The 18,499-nt window shown below is 45.4% G+C and overlaps 2 long non-coding RNA genes across 2 annotated transcripts in view; both read right to left on the bottom strand.

Moving 5' to 3' along the window:
• Window positions 1-18,499, bottom strand: part of LOC118974071 (uncharacterized) — a 39,491-nt gene that overhangs the window by 4,176 nt on the left and 16,816 nt on the right. The window contains exons 2-3 of the long non-coding RNA XR_005063652.2: window positions 12,586-12,679; window positions 100-221 (exon numbers count right to left, since the gene is read on the bottom strand). This is a non-coding gene — a long non-coding RNA (uncharacterized lncRNA). The remainder of the gene's footprint in view (window positions 1-99; window positions 222-12,585; window positions 12,680-18,499) is intronic.
• On the bottom strand, window positions 737-6,052 carry LOC140849044 (uncharacterized). The gene is made up of 3 exons (XR_012130500.1): window positions 5,436-6,052; window positions 2,617-4,573; window positions 737-1,584 (listed from the first exon to the last, which is right to left on the bottom strand). It is a non-coding gene; the product is annotated as an uncharacterized lncRNA (long non-coding RNA).

Here is an 18,499-nt window from a genome sequence, read left to right as displayed (position 1 = left end):
GCTGGAGTTCTCTCCCGGGCTTCCTCTTCAGTTCCCAAGGCCCCCACCACACCCTGCAGACTCCAAGACACCAAGACTTTACGAACATCCCTCTCGTACCTGTTTGGTGCCTGCAGACGTTTGCACTCAGGACCCCTGGAGTAGCTGGTATTAGGGTTACAGGTGCTCCTGGAATTCCCTGTATGACTCAGGAAATCCGCAGGTTTAGCGCTCTTCCCTGCCTTCCAAAAAGTGAAGAAAGAAAATGTCAGAAATCTAAAACTCAGCATTTATAGGTTCTAGTCACTTAAGATGGTGCTGGTATAGGCATTTAGTGTGATTTTAAACCGAGTTAGGAGGTGATGAATTAAAGATTTTTAAAAACCCTAAGGCATACGCGCGTGCGCGCGCGCACACACACACACAGACACACACAGACACACACACACACACACACACACACACACACACACACTCACTATTTTTTAAATTATATACATTCTTTAACATCTCTCCTCAGATTTTCTTTGTACTTAGGCCCCAGGGACCGAGGGCAGACTCCACCCACATTGCTGGTGCCGGGCCTGACATTGCGGATGTGCCTCTTTTCCCCCCACCCCACCCATCCCTCCCACTCCTCCCCTCTCTGCCTGAGAGGGGCCTGGGGTAGTTAATCAGCTGTGATTCAGGGGAGCCTCAGGGAAGGGTCAACCGGAGGTTAAAGTGCAAAAGGATTATGTGGGGGCAGGCTTGGGCAGGGCACCTCCCAAAGGAGACGTGGAGCAGCTGGGGCCCAAACCCAGTCTGAGTTAGAGGCAGAGCTGGCAGGGCTGAGCAGGTTCCCTCCCACCTTTACCTCACCTGTTCCCAGGCCTCAATCTCAGAGGAGCCTGGTAAAGATAAAGTCCTGTCCTTCCTCCAGCTAGGACCCCCACCCCAGGGCTCACAGAGCAGGTGGGAGAAGAGGCCTCAGTCTCCTCTCAGCCTCTCACCCTCACCCCTCTATGTCCCTGTCTCCTCCCTCTGTCCCCAATGTCTGCTCTCTGCCCAGAAGTTTCTCCCTGGTTTCTCAGCAGTCCCCCCATTTCTGGGAAACCTATTTTCCTGGGCCAGTCAATATCCTAGAGCCCTGCTGCCCTCTCACTCAAGTCCTCTCCACCTACTCACCCCTGTTGTTCCTGGGACTCAGGCAACTCCCAGTCAGAGAGCACCTGGCTTGGTCATTAGGCATGCCCCACCTTCAGAGGTGTTCATGCTACCTCTGTCAGCTGGCCTCTTCCCGGAACCCACATTTGGGACTGTCCTGGCCTTCAGGGTAGCTCTGTGGCTGGGCCTAGTGATGGCTGAAGTACAGAACTCCCACAGCTGCTGCTGGGCATCGCATCCTATACCTGGGCTCACCTGGTGCCCAGCTGGCACCTTTTCTCTTTGCTTTTCATCCTGATCTGGGCCCTGCTCTCCATCCCTCCTGCAGTGGACCCCAGGCACCTTCCTCTGGGGGACCTGTGATGCTGCATTGTGGAGCTGTGCTCACTGGGATCTTCTGGACTGTGCACTGCATACACAGGGCCACGCGCCGTGGTGTTGGGTCCTGGGAGGGCGGGGCTGAAACAAAGACATGCTTTCCTCTATTTCATGGCACATGGTCCTTCCGGCCTGGGAGGTCCGAACACCCCATCCCTGGAATCTTCAAGCCTGGCATTGATGGGGAGGGCTTCAGAGAGCAGTGAACTTAGAGGTGACCTAGGCAGGGGGAGGTGAACTGGTGCCAACAAGCTCCCTCTCCCCCCACCATGGAACTCCCCTGCTCAAGGGGTCTGCTCTGAGGGAACCCAGCCAGGAAATCTCAGGCCTTTCAGGCTTCTCAAAAAGACCAGAGTCTCTGAGGCTCTGGAAACAGGCGATGTGGCCCCATCTCTTGGTGATAGGCAGGAGAGAGGAAGAAATAGAAGGGCAGAGCTTGTCTATGGCCATGACCCATGACCCATGGAAGCCAGAGTCCAAGACTGATGGAACAAGGCTCCCAAATGGAGAAGCTGTGGTTCATTGGTTTCCAGGCAGAATCTTATCAACAATCCACACTTTACCTCCAAGCCCTCAAGAGTCTGGCACTGGACGTTAGAACAGGACAGATCATCCCAAAGCCACTGATGGGTGACAAGCCCTTTGGTCATCCATTTTCTTTAAGCCTAGCTCTGCTTGCCCCAGGCCCAATGTTTCTGACATGATGACTCATAGTGGACATCAGTTCTGCCTTTCCTGGGCCAGGCAAAAGAGGTTCGGTGCCAGACATTGCTGGAGCCGAGTGGAGAAGTTGCTGAGAGGATGCTGAGCTGTCTTGTCACTACAAAGACAAGGAGCAGAACTGACAGATGGGCAGAGACCAAGTCTTGCTGCTGCTGCCAGACCCAGCTGTTCGAGTACCACGGGCTACCAAGATGTTTTCTTTGCCTGAGCCAGATTGAACTGGGTTTTCCATTCTTTGTAGTCAAAAGTGTCCTGACACACTCCTCCAAATGATTATGGAATGCAGTGGGGGTTAGACTGGTTTAACAGGAAAGGAAGGAGGAAACTGCTGACTTGGGAGGAAGGAGTGTTGGATCTGCCTAAATGAGAACGCCACCCCAATTCACTCACGGAAGACGTCTCTTGATGCAACAAGCAAGAGGACTTTATTCAGGAACCAGCTAGCTGGGGTCCAAGTGTCAGCCCGATGCAGCAGGTTTCAACAAGGACCCCGAGCACGCAAAGCCAGGGGTTTATATAGCATGTTCGAACAAAGAGAGAGAGAAAAAAAGTATCTTTCCACAAGCACATAACAGTGTTTTTCCACAAGCACGTAACTTTTCAGCTGGCCCTGGGGTTTAGCAAGATAAGCTTGGTATGTATGATTAACTGATTGAGGTTGGCTGACTAAAGGTCACTGCAGTCGGTGCTCATGATTGATTAACTTGTTTTTCAAGGCCTTACCCAGGCCCAGTTTTTTCTTTCTAAGTCACATACTCAGAAAATGGCTTATAGGCCCTTAAGATGGCTATGCTTATGCTAACCTATTTCTATTCTTATGGGAGAACAGCGAAGGATGAGTGGCCCAAGAGAAGACTGTCTCCAAGTCCTGACTTCACTCAGAGTAAGCCTGGGCCTTTTCTGGGCACTGTGACTGTTGCGGCAATTTCCGTTTAAGGGGCCCTGAGAGGGGAAAGGTTAGAGCCTGGGGCCAGAAATAGCCTAGAGGGATGGTGTGCTGACTCAGCATTTAGAGGGTGGTGGACCTGTGGGTCCTGCCTCAGGGGTCTGTGCAAACAAGAAGTGGTGCTTTGGTATGCTCTCCCCAGTCAGCACAGCAAGGTGCCCACATCTTATGAGCTGAGTGACTAGACGCAACAGGAAGGTTGAGGTGGGGCAGATGGCTCTCCCAACTCCCTCTCCAGGAGGGGAGTGGAGAAATGGAGCAGGACCATGGTGGTGTCTGGGAAGCTGAGGTTCCAGCAGGGCAGGTCTTGTTTGTTACAGTCTAGAGACTCACCCATCCAAACTAAAGCCATTTTGTCACCTCCACCAGGGACATTTCACCTCACCACCACACCTGAGCCTGGGTCTTTGGCCCCAGACCAGAGAAAGGGATACTGCCCAAGCATTTAGCCATTCTGCTCACATTGATCCTGCCATTTGAAAAACACATCCCCCACTCACTGTCACTAATCCTTTATACCCATGACAACAGAGGCTCCAAAGGGTGAAATGACTTTTCAAAGGAGACATATCCTGCAAACCTTGGGACCAGGAAGCAAACACAGGAGTTCAGACTCTGAGCTTGGGGATGCCTCAAGGGTGCTCTGGCTACAGATGTTTATCTTACAGGCAGATATGCAAACTTGACTGATGCCCTCTTGATTCTTTTCTGCAAGAGCACAATTTAAACTCCAAATCAATAGAGTTTAATCAGATTATTAAATCAGATTTTTAAAGAGTTTTGCCTTAGTGGGATATGAACATAAACACACTTTGCATTTCTCCCATCAGTGCCTTCAAAAGTCCAGTCTGGTTGTAAACTCTAATCTCCTATGTGCTCTACATGTTTTCTCACCACACCTGTCAGGGACCTGGGGGTGGGGTGGGGTGAGATGGTGAGTGCATGTCTGCTTCATCCCTCTGAGACAGGACCATGGACTTAGACAGAGTAGGGTGAGGGCTCTGGACAAAGACCCCTACCAAAACTCCATGTGAAACAGTTTAGCAAAGCCAGTCACATTAATTCTCTAAAGTAAAATATCAAACTAGGAATATAAACATTCTTCAGTGAGATTGGTTAAAACTAAAAAGCCAGGAGCAACTTGGCCTACAAGTTTGAATACTCCCCAGACACACAAAGCATCTCAGCATAGCCTATGTTTCACTGGTTTTCTTTTTTCGTTTTGTTTTTTTTTGAGAACCAAGGACGTTTTATAGTTAGGACACACAGTAAAAATTTGGGAGTGGCTCCGAAGCCACAAGAAGAGCCCGATGTCTTCTGGGTACAGGAACCTTCCTTGCCTCCACCACAGCAGCCAGACTGTGCCTCTGGATAACATGGGAAGCGTGACGGTCACATCTCCTAGAAGGACCAAACAAGGTAGGAGGCCCCATGCTCAGCTGACATGCCCCAAGTAATCGGCCATCAGGGAGCCAATAGCAAAAATGTCATTCTTGTCCACACAGCCCCTCCCCACATCCAGAACATACCATTGTAAGACTTACTTTAGCCTGCTTAAAGGCCCAGCTATTAAGGAAAAATTCTATTTTAGAGCTAAGATTGCATTTTAATCAAACAAACAATAACTCAGCTCATCTTGGAAATAAGGCAGGCAGTCTTAATTGCTATGCTCCCAGATCAAAAAGCTGTTATCCTAGGGAAAAAAATCAGAGCAGTAAATTTCTTGTATTCAGCTAGCTATGAAGAATAACCCACTGATAAGAAACTTAGTATCTCTTCAAAAATAAACATTTTGGGACCATCTGGCAGGTCTGCATCCCTAGCCCTTTGTCTCTCAACCGCCTATAAATCCCCTAGACAATGCACCACCCCTGACTCTCTTGTCTCCTCCCGGCTTGAGCCAGGAGCTCTTTCCTCTTAATTTATCTCTAAAATAAAAACCTTTCACTTGCTCTCCTACTTTGAGTGTTTGCGAAAAGTTTATTCTTCGACTCCGTGAACAAGAACCCCGGCATCACCTCCTCGCCCAACTCTGGCTCTGGAGAGTAGAGATATGGGGCATAATTTGATCCTGGGACTCCTGACTCCTGGCTTTGTAAGTGAAGAATACAGTGGAAGTCAAACCGCCTGTCAGGGAAGCTCCTCCGGCCTTAATATGGCTCAGCAGCTGCTCTGGAGGCTGGAGGTGAGGTCCCTGCCCACCTAGGCCTGTGCAGAGGTTGGTTCACTACAGAACTAAAGTTGAGACTTCACAGTTCCTCACCTGTACAAGCCCCATCCAAGGCCCCTTACCCAACTTTGTGTTCTTTTCTTGAAGAAAGCCTTCAAACTGGGATAAGTTTCAGGCCCCCACAAGGTTTGGAGCCATCCTGGGTGTGGATCTGTGGGAGCTGGGGATCAGGTTCCCCTGAGCCTTCTTCAGCACTGAAGACCCCTCAGAATGCAGCAGCCGTGTCTTTCTTTAGCCCAATAATGGTTGGCATACCCATGGCCTTCTCTGGGTCCCTCAGCCCCTGTGGGTCCTGTGGCTGCCCGGGAAGCCCAGGCAGGCCCCAGCTTTAGCTCCTCCTTGATCTCTGTCCATCTCCATGAAGAACTGCTGGAACTGTCCCTTCCTCACCCTCTCAGGCCATGGGGAGCTAGACCAGGGGGTTGCCACTGCCTTCCTCCCAGGCCCCTGCCCTGTGACTCCTTTCTGTGATCTGCAGCCCGGCTCCACGTAGCCAGCAATAAGATGCCTATCTCCCACCTCCTGTCTCCATAAACAATTCTTCCAGAGAGCTGCCACTTGGTATTTGTTGCATGGAAGGGCAGCCCTCAGCCCAGATGCTGTTTCCCACCAACTCCTACTCTCTCCATCCCAGCACAGTATCTCTTCAAGGCTTCAGTCCTCTTGGGTGGCCTGGAAAGTGGGAGTATATATACCGCAGAGCCAGGAACACAAACTCCCAGAAAGCCCTCGGGGTAGAGGTGTAGGTGGGATTAATTGAACCATTTATTTTCTTCCCTCTTTAGAATGTGGTGTACTTAGTACTTAATAGTTTCAGCTGTGGACCATAGTTTTAATTCCACAGCCACAGGAAAAGTTTTACTCAATACCTATTACAGTTGAATAAACATGCATTTTGTGAATTGGTTACAAAATCAGGAACATAGGTTATTACCACACATCATTTTTAATGCAAAACAAAATTAACATCAATTATATACCACAGAACTCTCATAATTTTGTTGTTGCAACAAAATGTTGGTCCATTTGATTAAAATGTGCTCCTGACTGTAGGTTCAACAAAGGGCTCTCCTTCTGCTCTGCCTCATCATCCAAACCACCAATCCAAGCAAATAAATATCCATAACCAACAATTTATGGCCTTGCCTCACCTTCTTTCTCTTTGTCACTGGCTGGTCCAGCCAGCACAGTATCTCTTCAAGGCTTCTTTCAGTCCTGAGCACAGATGCCCTCCCTCAGAACTTCCTGGTCACTGCCACCAGCAGGCTGTCTGATCTGGGGCCACGCAGGCCTCTCATGTGTGCTGTTGACAGGTCCTCCGCCTTGGCCCCTGCGGTCACCTCCCCCAGGGCTTAACCTTTATCCCAGGGTAGCTGGACACCCAGAGCTCTCATCACACTTTTCCAGGGCATGCAGCGGCCCTGCTGAAACAAGGCCTGAGGGATTGCGTAGCGGCTTTGATGGCCTACAGCCGAAGGCTCCATGCCAGCTTCAGGAGGCCCTGAAATGGGAAGAGTAGGGGCCGGTACTGAGCACTTCGCCCTCAAAACCACCCCCAAGTAATGGACTGCTTCCTGGACCTTGGGGAATAGACTCCCCCACCTGGTCCCCATCTTGGGAGATGCCCTAGGCCCTGGTGCCCCAGCACAGAGCAACGGCCATACACACTGAGGTGTCTGGACTGGACAATGATGGATAATCTCAAATCAGAGCTGGTCCTAGAAGCTGGTCCTTCCAGGACCCGGTGCCTCTGTGGTTAGGCCAGAGGGCACACTGTGATGACACAGCTGTTCAAGATGTTCCTTCAAGAAGCAGAAAAGAGGCAGGGTAGGTAGAGGTGCTGTGTTTCTTTTCTTTTCTTTTCTTTTTTACCTTTTGCAGGCAATTTTTTTTCTAATTTCAAATGTACATCACAGTGGTTCAACAGTCCCTGTGATTGACCTACATTGTGATTGCGAATTTTTGTGCCCCTTTATCCCCTTTCCACCCCCTAGACCCACCCAACCTGACCCCCTTAGTCTCTTCTCAGTGTCTATGAGTTTACTGTTGTTTTGTTCCTTCTGTTTTCCTTTGTTTTTATATTCCACAAATAAGTGAAATCATGATATTTGTCTTTCTTTGCCTGGCTTATTTCACTGAGCATAATACCCTCTAGCTCCATCCATGCTGTTGCAAATGGCAGGATTTATTTTCTTTTCATGGCTGAATAATATTCCATTATGTATATGTACCACCTCTTCTTTTAGTCACTCATCTATTGATGGACTTTTATGGTCTTCCGTATCTTGGTTATTGCAAATAGTGCAATGATAAAAATTGGGGTGCATATGTCTTTTTGAATCAGGGATTTTTTGAGGGATAAATTCTTAGGAGTGGAATTACTGGGTCAAATGGTATTTCTAGTTTTAGTTTGTTGAGGAATGCCATACTGTTTTCCACCACGGTTGCACCAATTTACAGTCCTACCAACAGTGTACGAGGGTTCCTATTTTTCTGCATCCTCATTAGAATTTGTTGTTTCTTATTTTGGATAGTGGCCATTCTAACTGGTGTGAGGTAGTATCTCATTGTGGTTTTAATTTGCATTTCCCTGATGATTGGTGATGTGGAGCATCTTTCCATCTGCCTGTTGGCCATCCTTATTTCTTCTTTGGAGAAGTGTCTGTTCAGATCCTCTACCCATTTTTTAATCAGGTTATTTGTCTTTTGGGTGTTGAGGCATGTGAGTTCTTTATATATTTTGGATGTTAACCCCTTGTCAGATGAGTCATTTATGAATATATTCTCCCATACTGTAGGATGTCTTTTTGTTCTGCTGATGGTGTCCTTTGTTGTACAGAAGCTTTTTAGTTTGACATAGTCCCACTTGTTCATTTTTTATTTTCTTTCTGTTACCTGAGATGTGTTCAGGAAAAAGTTGCTCATATTTATGTTCAAGAGATTTTTGCCTATATTATCTTCTAAGAGTTTTATGGTTTCATGACTTACGTTCAGGTCTTTGATCCATTTTGAGTTTACTTTTGTGTATGGCGTTAGACAATAATCCAGTTTCATTTTCTTACATGTAGTTGTCCAGTTTTCCCAGCACCAGTTGTTGGAGAATCTGTCTTTTCTCCATTGTATATTCATGGCTCCTTTATCATATACTAATTAACCATATATGCATCGGTTTATATCTGAGCTCTCTATTCTGTTCCATTTATCAATGAGTGTGTTCTTGTGCCAATACCAAATTGTTTTGATTACTGTAGCTTTGTAGTAGAGCTTGAAGTCAGGAAGCCTAATCCCCCTAGTTTTGTTCTTCCTTCTCAGAATTGCTTTGGCTATTTGGGGTCTTTTGTGGTTCCATATGAATTTTAGGACTATTTGTTCTAGTTCATTGAAGAATCATGTTGGTATTTTGATAGGGATTGCAATGAATCTGTAGGTTGCTTGAGGCAGGATGGCCATTTTGACAATATTAATTCTTCTTATCCATGAGCATGGGATAGATTTCCATTTATTGGTGACTTCTTTAATTTCTCTCATGAGTGTCTTATAGTTTCAGGGTATAGGTCTTTCACCTCCTTGGTTAGGTTTATTCCTAGGTATTTTATTCTTCTTATCCAATTGTAAATGGAGTTATTTTCCTGATTTCTTTCTGCTAGTTCGTTGTTAGTATATAGGAATGCAACAGATTTCTGTGTATTAATTTTGTATCCTGCAACTTTGCTGAATTCAGTCATTAGTTCTAGTAGTTCTTTGGTAGATTATTTAGGGTTTTCTATGTATAATATCATTTCATTTGTAGATAGAGACAGTTTAACTTCTTTGTTACCAATTTGGGTGTCTTTTATCTCTTTGTGTTGTCTGATTGCCATGGCTAGGACTTCAGTATTATGTTGAATAAAAGTGATGAGACAATAGCATCCTTGTCTTATTCCCAACCTTAGAAGAAAAGCTTTCAGCTTTTCAGCTTTTCAGTTAAGTATGATGTTGGCTGTGGGTTTGTCATATGTGGCCTTTGTCATGTTGAGGTACATACCCTCTATGCCCATTTTGTTGAGTTTTATCATGAGTGGATGTTGAATTCTGTCAAATGCTTTTTCAGCATCTAATGAGATGATCATGTAGTTTTTATCCTTCTTTTTGTTAATGTGGTATATGATATTGATTGATTTATGAATATTGTACCATCCTTGCATCCCTGGAATGAATCTCACTTGGCCATGGTGGATGATATTTTTTACGTATTTTTGAATTTGGTTCACTAATATTTTGTTGAGGATTTTTGCATCTATTTTCACCAGGGATATTGGTCTGTAATTTTCTTTTTTTGTGTGGTGTCTTTGTCTGGTTTTGGTATTAGAATGATGCTGACCTCATAGAATGAGTTTGGAAGTAGTCCCTCCTCTTTAATTTTTTGTAATACTTCAAGAAGTATGAGTATTAGCTCTTCTCTAACTGGTAGAATTCGACTGTGAAACCATCTAGACCTAGAATTTTGCTTTGGGGGAGTTTATTAATTAAGAATTTGATTTCATTGCTGGCAGTTGGTCTGTTCAGAGTTCCTGTTTCTTCCTGGGTCGATCTTGGAAGGTTGTATTTTTCTAGTAAGTGTTCCATTTCTTCTAAGTTGTCTAATTTATTGGCATATAATTTTTCATAGTATTCTCTAATAACTCTTTGTATTTCTGTGGTACCCATTGTGATTATTCCTTCTTCGTTTCTGATTCTTTTTATTTGTGTACATTCTCTTTTTTTCTTGGTACTGTGTTTCTTTTTCTTTACTCAAGTAGAGAGGGAAACACTGGAGTGGGTAATGAGGGACCTGGGTGCCTGTGTCTGGTGGGGTAGAGTTCATATTCCAAGTTACCAAGCAAAGGATCCTCATTGACCCAGTGTGGGACAGGGATCCACCCCTGGTGAAAGGAGTCCAGGAGAAAGGAGTCACACAGGATGCCAGGCTGGCCATGTCCACCATAGCCCTTGTAAAAGGATTGGAATAAGACAGGATTGGACCCCAGGAAATGGAGATAACCTCAGAGAGCAGTAGGCAAGCCTCTTCTTCCCAGGAATAGGAGAGGTGAAGTCCACAGTGTTTAGTGGGAAGAAAAAGTTGTCAAAGAATCTTCCCTTCCTGTGCCCCCATTCTTGGCAGGGAGGAGGATGGCCATACATCTGTTAATAGCAATAAGAGTGCGGTGGGAATCAGGGAGGATTTGGGACAACCTTGGTGAGTGTGGGTTGGAAAGAGAGCTCAGGAAGAAAGGGGTCTCTATGGAATCCCGGGTCATCTAGGTCTCCAGGCTCCCAGGGCCCAGAATCCCTAAGTGTGTAGGCTGTAAGCAAAGAGCCTCTCTCTGGTTTTAGGCATTCTCAGACCTCAAGGACCGGGTATGCAGCAAAATAAGGGACTAAGAAACCAAATAGAACATGGACATGTGGATTCATCACAGGGCTCAGGGAAGGGAGAAGGGTGCGCAGGAAAGGGAGTGGGCATGGAACCTACAAGCGGAGCTGGGGCCAGTTAGCCTTTACTGGGTTCAAGGGTCACTTCCTTCCCACCAGGGCAGACCCTACACTAGCCAAAGCTGACTGTGATGTTGGATGTCTTGGATTTTTCTGTTTGGAAAATGTGTCAAGGAATCACCAGACAGCTTAGAGGAAACCAACAATTCACCCTTACCTGGAGATGAGAGTCATTGCATTTGCAGAGACCCTACGATGCACAGTTGTTATCTGCTCTAGTGAGGCTCAGCAGGCCCACCACAGCCAGGAAGGGGAACGGAGCTCAACCAGGATGTGTAATACAGGACAGGCTGGTGGGAGGACTCAGGCTGTTGCAGAAAAAGTGGTGAGGTGCCTTAGCCACCAGGGGGACAGGAGGTCTTGGAGGCTGATGAGGTGTGTCCAGTGAGGCTGGCCTTGCCAGGTCTCCTTCACTCTACTCTCAACCTCCAGTTTCACCTCCTACACACCAGCAGTGACAGTGTCTGCCTCCTCAAACGTTAGTGAGGGTCTGTAGGTAGAACCCGAGGGAAGGAAATATTTTCTCCAGATTCTCTGTCATTACCTTTGTAGCAGACACGTCAATCCTGGTGCCTGCCAAGCCCACACCCAGGCCACACCCAAACGAAAAATGCTTCCTTCACAGCCCCTGAAGGAAGGCAGCCCTTTAGGGAGACACATTTTGTGGGGCACAGCCCGGCCCTGATCCAACCCCAGCTAATTGGGTCAGGGGTTGCCACCTGACTCAAGCCCAGCCAAGCCATTGGTTACTGCATGACCAATGATGTGCTCTGGCGCAAAAAAGATGAGTTGGGTCACTTAGATGCTCTCTCTTGGAAATCTGAACAGGGAAATCCTGAGTGAATGGCACCGCTCCACAGTTTACAAAGGCGAGTTGACATGAGCCAGGGTAAGCAGACTTCTTAATACAGAGGCTCAGGGTGCCAGAGTGTCTATCCAAAAGGATCTGACAGAAGCTGAGAGCTTCTTATGATAATCAAGCTTCAGAAGTCCCCAGATGTCACTTCTGATGTTCCTTTGATCAAGCAAATCACTTAGGCCAGCATAGATGCAAGGGAGGAGAATTAGACCCCACTCTGCAGTGAGAGGAGTAACAAATAATGTCATTTTTATCCGCGCTACCCTCACAGCTCACCAGCGTCACCAACATGGCTATGGTGGACATGGCCAGCCTGGCATCCTGTGTGACTCCTTTCTCCTGGATGGGTAACTGGACCAGGGGTGGATCCCTGTCCCACACTGGGTCAATGAGGATCCTTTGCTTGGGAACTTGGAATATGAACCAAGACACTCTAAACCTGTCTATCTACTCCCTGACAGGGAATATGTATGAACATGAACTATGTGGCAACCATTTCTGCCCTTTGGACTGGGGAGCAGAACTGGTCAAGGGAAAGAGAGAAAAATGAGACAATACAAACGTGCGGAGAAGAAAGATGGAGAGAATTTCCTGAGTTCTTACAAAGCTCCGGTATCTGCCTCTAGGCTGTGCCTGAGACCCTGCTCTCTCCCCAGCCTTAAAATAAATTCTCCTTTTAATGCAAGTTCTCTCTCACCGGTGTCTGCTACTTACAAATGAGAATCCTAGTTAACCCAGTCTCCCCAGCCTCTAGTTAGTTCAGTCCTCTTTTTCTTCCATTCTGGATCTACATGGCCCTGGGCCATATCTTACCTTGAGAACGACAGTAGGTTTCATCTTAAATGCCCACTCCAACCAATTGGTGCCCGTCTGAAATGCTGTGATGACAAAGATTCCGAGGTTGCTTCTAGACTCAAAAAGAAAATTACAATGTCTGCCATGAAATGGGAAGGGTCCAAATGCTCACCATATCTGTTTTCTAATCTTGTCACACACCCGTCCCCTCCCATATAACACCCAGTTTAGTGTCTCACCCGGAGTAGACTCGTAGGATATACTGGAGAATGGATGCATGACAAGAACGATTGTCTAAGAGACCCATTCAGTTGGATGAGTGCAAGAAGTGGAAGATGTATGGGACAGAAGAGACAAAGGCATCTGATGCTCTCCGTTTAGGAATCAAATACACAAGTGTGGTGGCAGGTGGGATTTACTGAGCATCTGACTAAATCTTGTTCATCCTACAAAACTCAGTGTGAAGCTTCTTACCAGAAGGAAGCTTGCTCTGACATACGCCCACTCCCATGTCTGAGATGGACCTCTGCACTAATCACAGTTTTTCTAGTTGAAAGAGTTCAGTTTTCTCTTAAAGGAAACTTTTGGTTCCTGTAACCAGAAAGGCCAAGAAAATTACATTTCACTACAGGCATGCCTGTATGCAGGTGCCCACACAAGGTCTCCGTAGGTCACTCAGCTGTGCTTTCCACTGCTGTCTTCCTCCCCAGGTGGGCTCTCCCAAAATGACTACAGAAATGGACAGCAGCGTCTTCAAGGCTTACTTAAATCCTATCATCTTAGCAACTCCTAGGAAATGAAACTGCCTTAAAACAAACAATTTAAACATCAAAAAAAAAATCCCAGTGCTGATTCTTACTGGCCTGGACAAGGCTACTTAGTCCTCCCTGAATCAATTCCCAAACTCTGCCCAAGTCTGGGTCACCTGCCCACCCCTGGAGCCCAAGCTCCACTGTATCCAGGCAGGCTAGGAACAGGCAGGGATTTTTCTCTACAGGAAAATGAAGGTGTCATCACAGAATAAGGGGCCCAGGTGCTGCTGTCCACACACTGTCCTTTATGCTCTCTTGAGCCCTGGGGTTTTCCCATCAAATCAGGAGCTGCTGGAGAACAAGGACTTGTCCTATGTATCCCCTGTACCCCAGCACCCAGCATGGGACCTAACACAGAAAAGTTCCCAGACCTCTCTCAGCTGAAGACTTTGTCCATGTCTCAGTGACAAAGTGAAATAACAGGAACGAGCTCCTCTCTCATCCTGTACCCAGACAACACACCTTTCTGCAGCTGCACGCACTGGCCCAGCCCCTCCAGAATGGTGTGTCCCTGTGTGAGTGTACTGTGTTGCCTGGCCTTTATTTCTCTTCCTCCTGATACCGAGCCCCTCGCTTTCCCCTTAGGAAACCACCTGTTCCCATTCTCAGCCTTGTAGTGTGAGTGGGGGATCCCAACCCCAGTTCCAGGGATATACCTTGATTGGCCTAGGTCATCCATTATGTTCCTTCCTCCTGCCCCTATTGGTTGGCTCAGGGATCCTAGTGCAAGCCATTTAGAGCAATGAAATAAGAGAAGGTGAGAAGACATTTGCAGAGATTTGGGGAAGAGAAGCATCAGCCCTCTTCCCCAAAAACCCTCTCTTCTCCTGGTTGGTGTGCTATGAGGGTGTGAGCTCTGGAAGGGCCTCCTTAACAGCAGCACTATATGGAGCCTGGGGATGAAGCCAACGCACGGAAGGCAGACCGAAGAGTTGGAAAGACTGAATGAAGTCTTAGTCAATTCCAGAGCAGCCATATTGTGCAACCTCCAGGCTGAGAAGGCAGAGAATAAAATAGTCACAGCTGGCTTAGCCCCAGCAAATATAGGTCAGTATCCAGGCTGCCTACCTTCCTGCCCTGAAACAAATTTGGGTTTTATAAGGAAGGGAGAATGGATATTGGATGAGTAACTCATTGTGTCTGTCACACACCCTACCTCTGGATACTTCAGTTACAGTAGCCAAGTGTATTGCTAACGTCTGTTCAAGTTGGAATTTTTTTGTTGCTTGAACCTTCTCTGGTCCTGCTTGTTGCACCCATGAGAAGCCACTGGGGCTCTGGATTCTTCCTGCACCCTGCACTTTCTCAGGGTTTTACTTCTGAGATTAGCACCTCCCTCTACTGCATCAATTTCCCTCCCTCATTCCTGATGACATAAACTTTAGTGCTTATGAACCACGGCTGCCCATTAGAATCACCAGGGAAGCCATAAAAAATACTAATAGGTGGGTCCAACACCCAGACCCTGGGAAGGCACCTGAGCATTGCCTTTTCAAATGCCCCTAGTCGCTCTAATGCAAAGCCAGGATTGAGAATCACCATAGGAGGAGTTGCTCATCTTGAGAGCAGCTCTCTTCTGACCTTATATGCCCTGTTATCACCCCATTTCCCCATCCCCCTCACAGCAAAACTTATTAAAAGAACACTCCACTCTCATTGTTTCTACCTCTCTACCTTCTGTTCAGTACTTCTTTTTATAAGTTTGCAAGTTGAAAACATAAATAACACAAATGCAAAAAATAAAAATGAACGCAAACATTTTACAACAGCCCTCATCTTTTTGTAATAGCTCTACCCCTTGTCACTCCCCCTTAGGCTACCCACAATCAAGAGAACATAACTGTTGCTTCCTTCAAAGTACACATTGCTCCAGCCAAAATACATAGAAAACAGCGAAAGGCCATGGAACAGGGCCTGTCAGTAAAGCCAGTAGGGAATTAGAGATGGAGAAATGCAACAGGTCCATCTTCGAAGGTACTCTGGGGAAAACTAGATTTACATGAACATTGACTTTTGTGCCCTTCCCAAGCCCCACTGAAATTTCAGGGAAGGAACTTCTTAAAAATGGTGTTGAGGCAGATTAAACATGTCCACAGATTCTTTCCTCTTCCTTCCATGGAGTCCATTTCGCCTCCCGCATTGACTGAGCTCGTCTGTGACTTACTTGCTTTGACCAGTGGAATGAAACAGAATGGATGCTCATGACCTAGGCCTTAGAAGCCTGGCAATCAAAGCTTTGGGCTTCGTGGGATCCAGGCACCATGTGGTGAAGCAGGATTATTAGATGATAAGAAATCATGGGACAAAAGGAAGGCCCAGCCAACCACTGGCCATTGGCATGTGGGCAGAGCCATTTGGGATGTTTCAGCTGCAGCCTGTCTGCCAAGTGAAGGTACTTGTAAGGGATTCTAGCTGACACACCATGGAGCCGAACACAAATGGTAAAAGCATCAGAAAATAAGAAATTCTTCATTCATATTTTAAGTTACCATTTTTGGGGTGGTTTGTTATGCACTAGACAACTGAAACAAACCTATACCACAAATGTCAGAAATAAACAATAAATCCAAAATATCCTATTTTTAACAACCTCAGAGAAATAGAGAAAGAATTGCAACCATGCAATGCAAATAGGACACTATTAAACACCTATATACACAGAACAAAAAAGTTGCTATTGACATTAACATATGAGAGGAAAAAAACTCAATAGAAAGATTAGAAGAAAAGTCTGAGGAAATCTACTAGAAAACAGAGTAACAGGCAAAGTGATAGAAAATAGGAAAGAAAATAAAAGAAACTGGAGAACCAGTTCAAGAGAGCCAACATTTAAGTCACAGGAGCTCAAAAAAGAGACAAGAGAAAATGAAGATAAGGAAGTAACCATGAAATAATTCTAGGCAAGTGGTGAAATTAATTTAAAAAATCCAGAAACTAGGCAAATAATCATTATAAATATATCACTATTATCTAAAGAGACAGCAAAAGGTTTTATAGAGAAGGAAAAAATAATGACAGCATGCACTAAAGCACCTCTATGAATAGCATGTACATAAGCAAAATCCTGTAAATACCAAGAGCTGGTTTCCTTCCAGTCCTAATGAAACTCTAGTGGAAGGATAGGAGATGAGAAAGATTTGCCAGTGTCACTGGAGCAAGGCTAGGAAGCAAGCAATCCCGTCTTGCAGAGTGGGCAGTCAATATCTTCCTAAAACCGAAGAATCAATAATAAGCAATACATGCATGCTATTTCAAGCTGTGGTGAAGACTGAGATTATTACCTAAAGGAGATGGAAGTTCTTGCCGTGGATGAGGGAAAAACAGCAGGAACGGTGAAGGGGACAGCTTTTAAATTGGTGAAATGTGTGGAACTCTTTGTAAGTCATGTGCACTTACAGCTTTGGTCAAATTTTAGAATTTAAAAGAGAAAAAGAGAAGGCAGGATAGAAGGAAGAGGAAAGGAGGGAGGGGATGAAAAGAAAGGTAGGCAGGAGCTAAATCATTCACGGTGCACATAATCTGATTAACTTTTTAAAATATTGAGAAAGCCTTCTCTAGGGAGGGCTCTGGTTTCTTCATAATCTTGAAGATTTAGATGACAGCTCCTGGAAGAGGACAGCTCAGATGTTCTGGGCTATAGGCCAGAATGTAAACAAATGATTAAACACTCAAGGGCAGCAGTTGGGAAGAACTGCCCCATTTGCCTACTTAAAATGTGTATTCCCCAAGTTGAACCTCTGGAGATTCTGCCTCTCTAGTGTGAGGTGGGCCTGGGGAATTGACATTTTTAACAAGCCCCCTGTTACCTGCCTACTTTGAGTAACCCTGCTCTAAGACAGATTTTAGGAGGTGCAGGGTCACAAATCAGTTCTATTTTCAGTCCTAATTTAATAAGGGAGAAAGTGCTAATTTGGTGTTGATGTGATTCTAACACCCTTGAGCTCCAGGAACCTTCCTCTGCAGCAGGAATCCAGCTGCAGGCAACAGTGTCTGCCTAGAATCGTGTGACAACACTGGTTTTTCGCTGCCCTTATGTTCATTGCCTTCTGCTATGGAAACTGAAACTGACTTTCAATTTACAATAGTGAAAAAAGTTCCCTTTAAAATAAATTCATTTCCCCTTTATAAATTTAAAGGGGAAAAGGAAAATAGCAAAAAAGGAAATACAAGGAGGATTTTAGGGTGAGAAAACAGTAAAATGTTTGAATTTTCTCTTAAGTTCACTGTACTAGGACACATGGATACATACAAAGTTGATTTATATTATGAAAGTAACCTAAAAATTTTAAATACTTTACATATTTGGAAAAGTGTTGTTCTTCCGTATGATTTGCATGATAGATTTAAAATTTGACTTGGCGATGGATAATAATTAAGAAAGGATGGTTTGGGCAAAGGACATTAATAGACATTGCTCCAAAGAAGATATATAAATGGCCAATAAGCACATGAAAAAATGTTCAGCATCATTAGTACCAGGGGAATACAGATCAAAACCACAATGAAATACCATTTTACACCCATTAGAATGGCAATTATCAAATATACAGAAAATTACAAGTGTTGGTGAGGGTGTAGACAAATTAGAACCCTCAAGGATTGCCGATGGTAATATAAAATGGTACGGCCACTGTGGAGACAGTATGGTGGTTCCTCAAAAAATTAAACATAGAGTTACCATATGATCCAGCAATTCCACATCTATGTGTATACCCAAAAGAAATAAACAGATGTCAAACAGATATTTATACACCAATGTTCACAGCAACATTATTCACAATAGTCCAAAAGTGAAAGCAAACCAAATGTCCATTGACAGATGAGTGGATAAACAAAATGTGGTATATCCGTACAATGGAACATTACTCAGCCTTAAAAAAGGAAATTCTGATACATGCTATGACATGGATGGACCTTGGAAACATTACACTGAATGAAATAAGCTACAGACAGAAGGATAAATGTATTATTCCACTTATATGAGGAACCTAGAATAGTCAAATTCAGAAACAGAAAATAGACTAGGGGTTACCAGGGGCTGAGGGAGGAGAGAATACTGGGTTAGTGCCTAAGGGATACAGAGTTTCAGTTTGGGAAGATGAAAAAGTTCTAGAGATGGA

The sequence above is a fragment of the Manis javanica genome, chromosome 4, assembly GCF_040802235.1.
Source record: "Manis javanica isolate MJ-LG chromosome 4, MJ_LKY, whole genome shotgun sequence".
Classification (NCBI taxonomy): domain Eukaryota; kingdom Metazoa; phylum Chordata; class Mammalia; order Pholidota; family Manidae; genus Manis; species Manis javanica.
The sequence above is the reverse complement of the archived record's forward strand: the minus strand, read 5'-3'. Positions and strand labels throughout refer to the sequence as shown.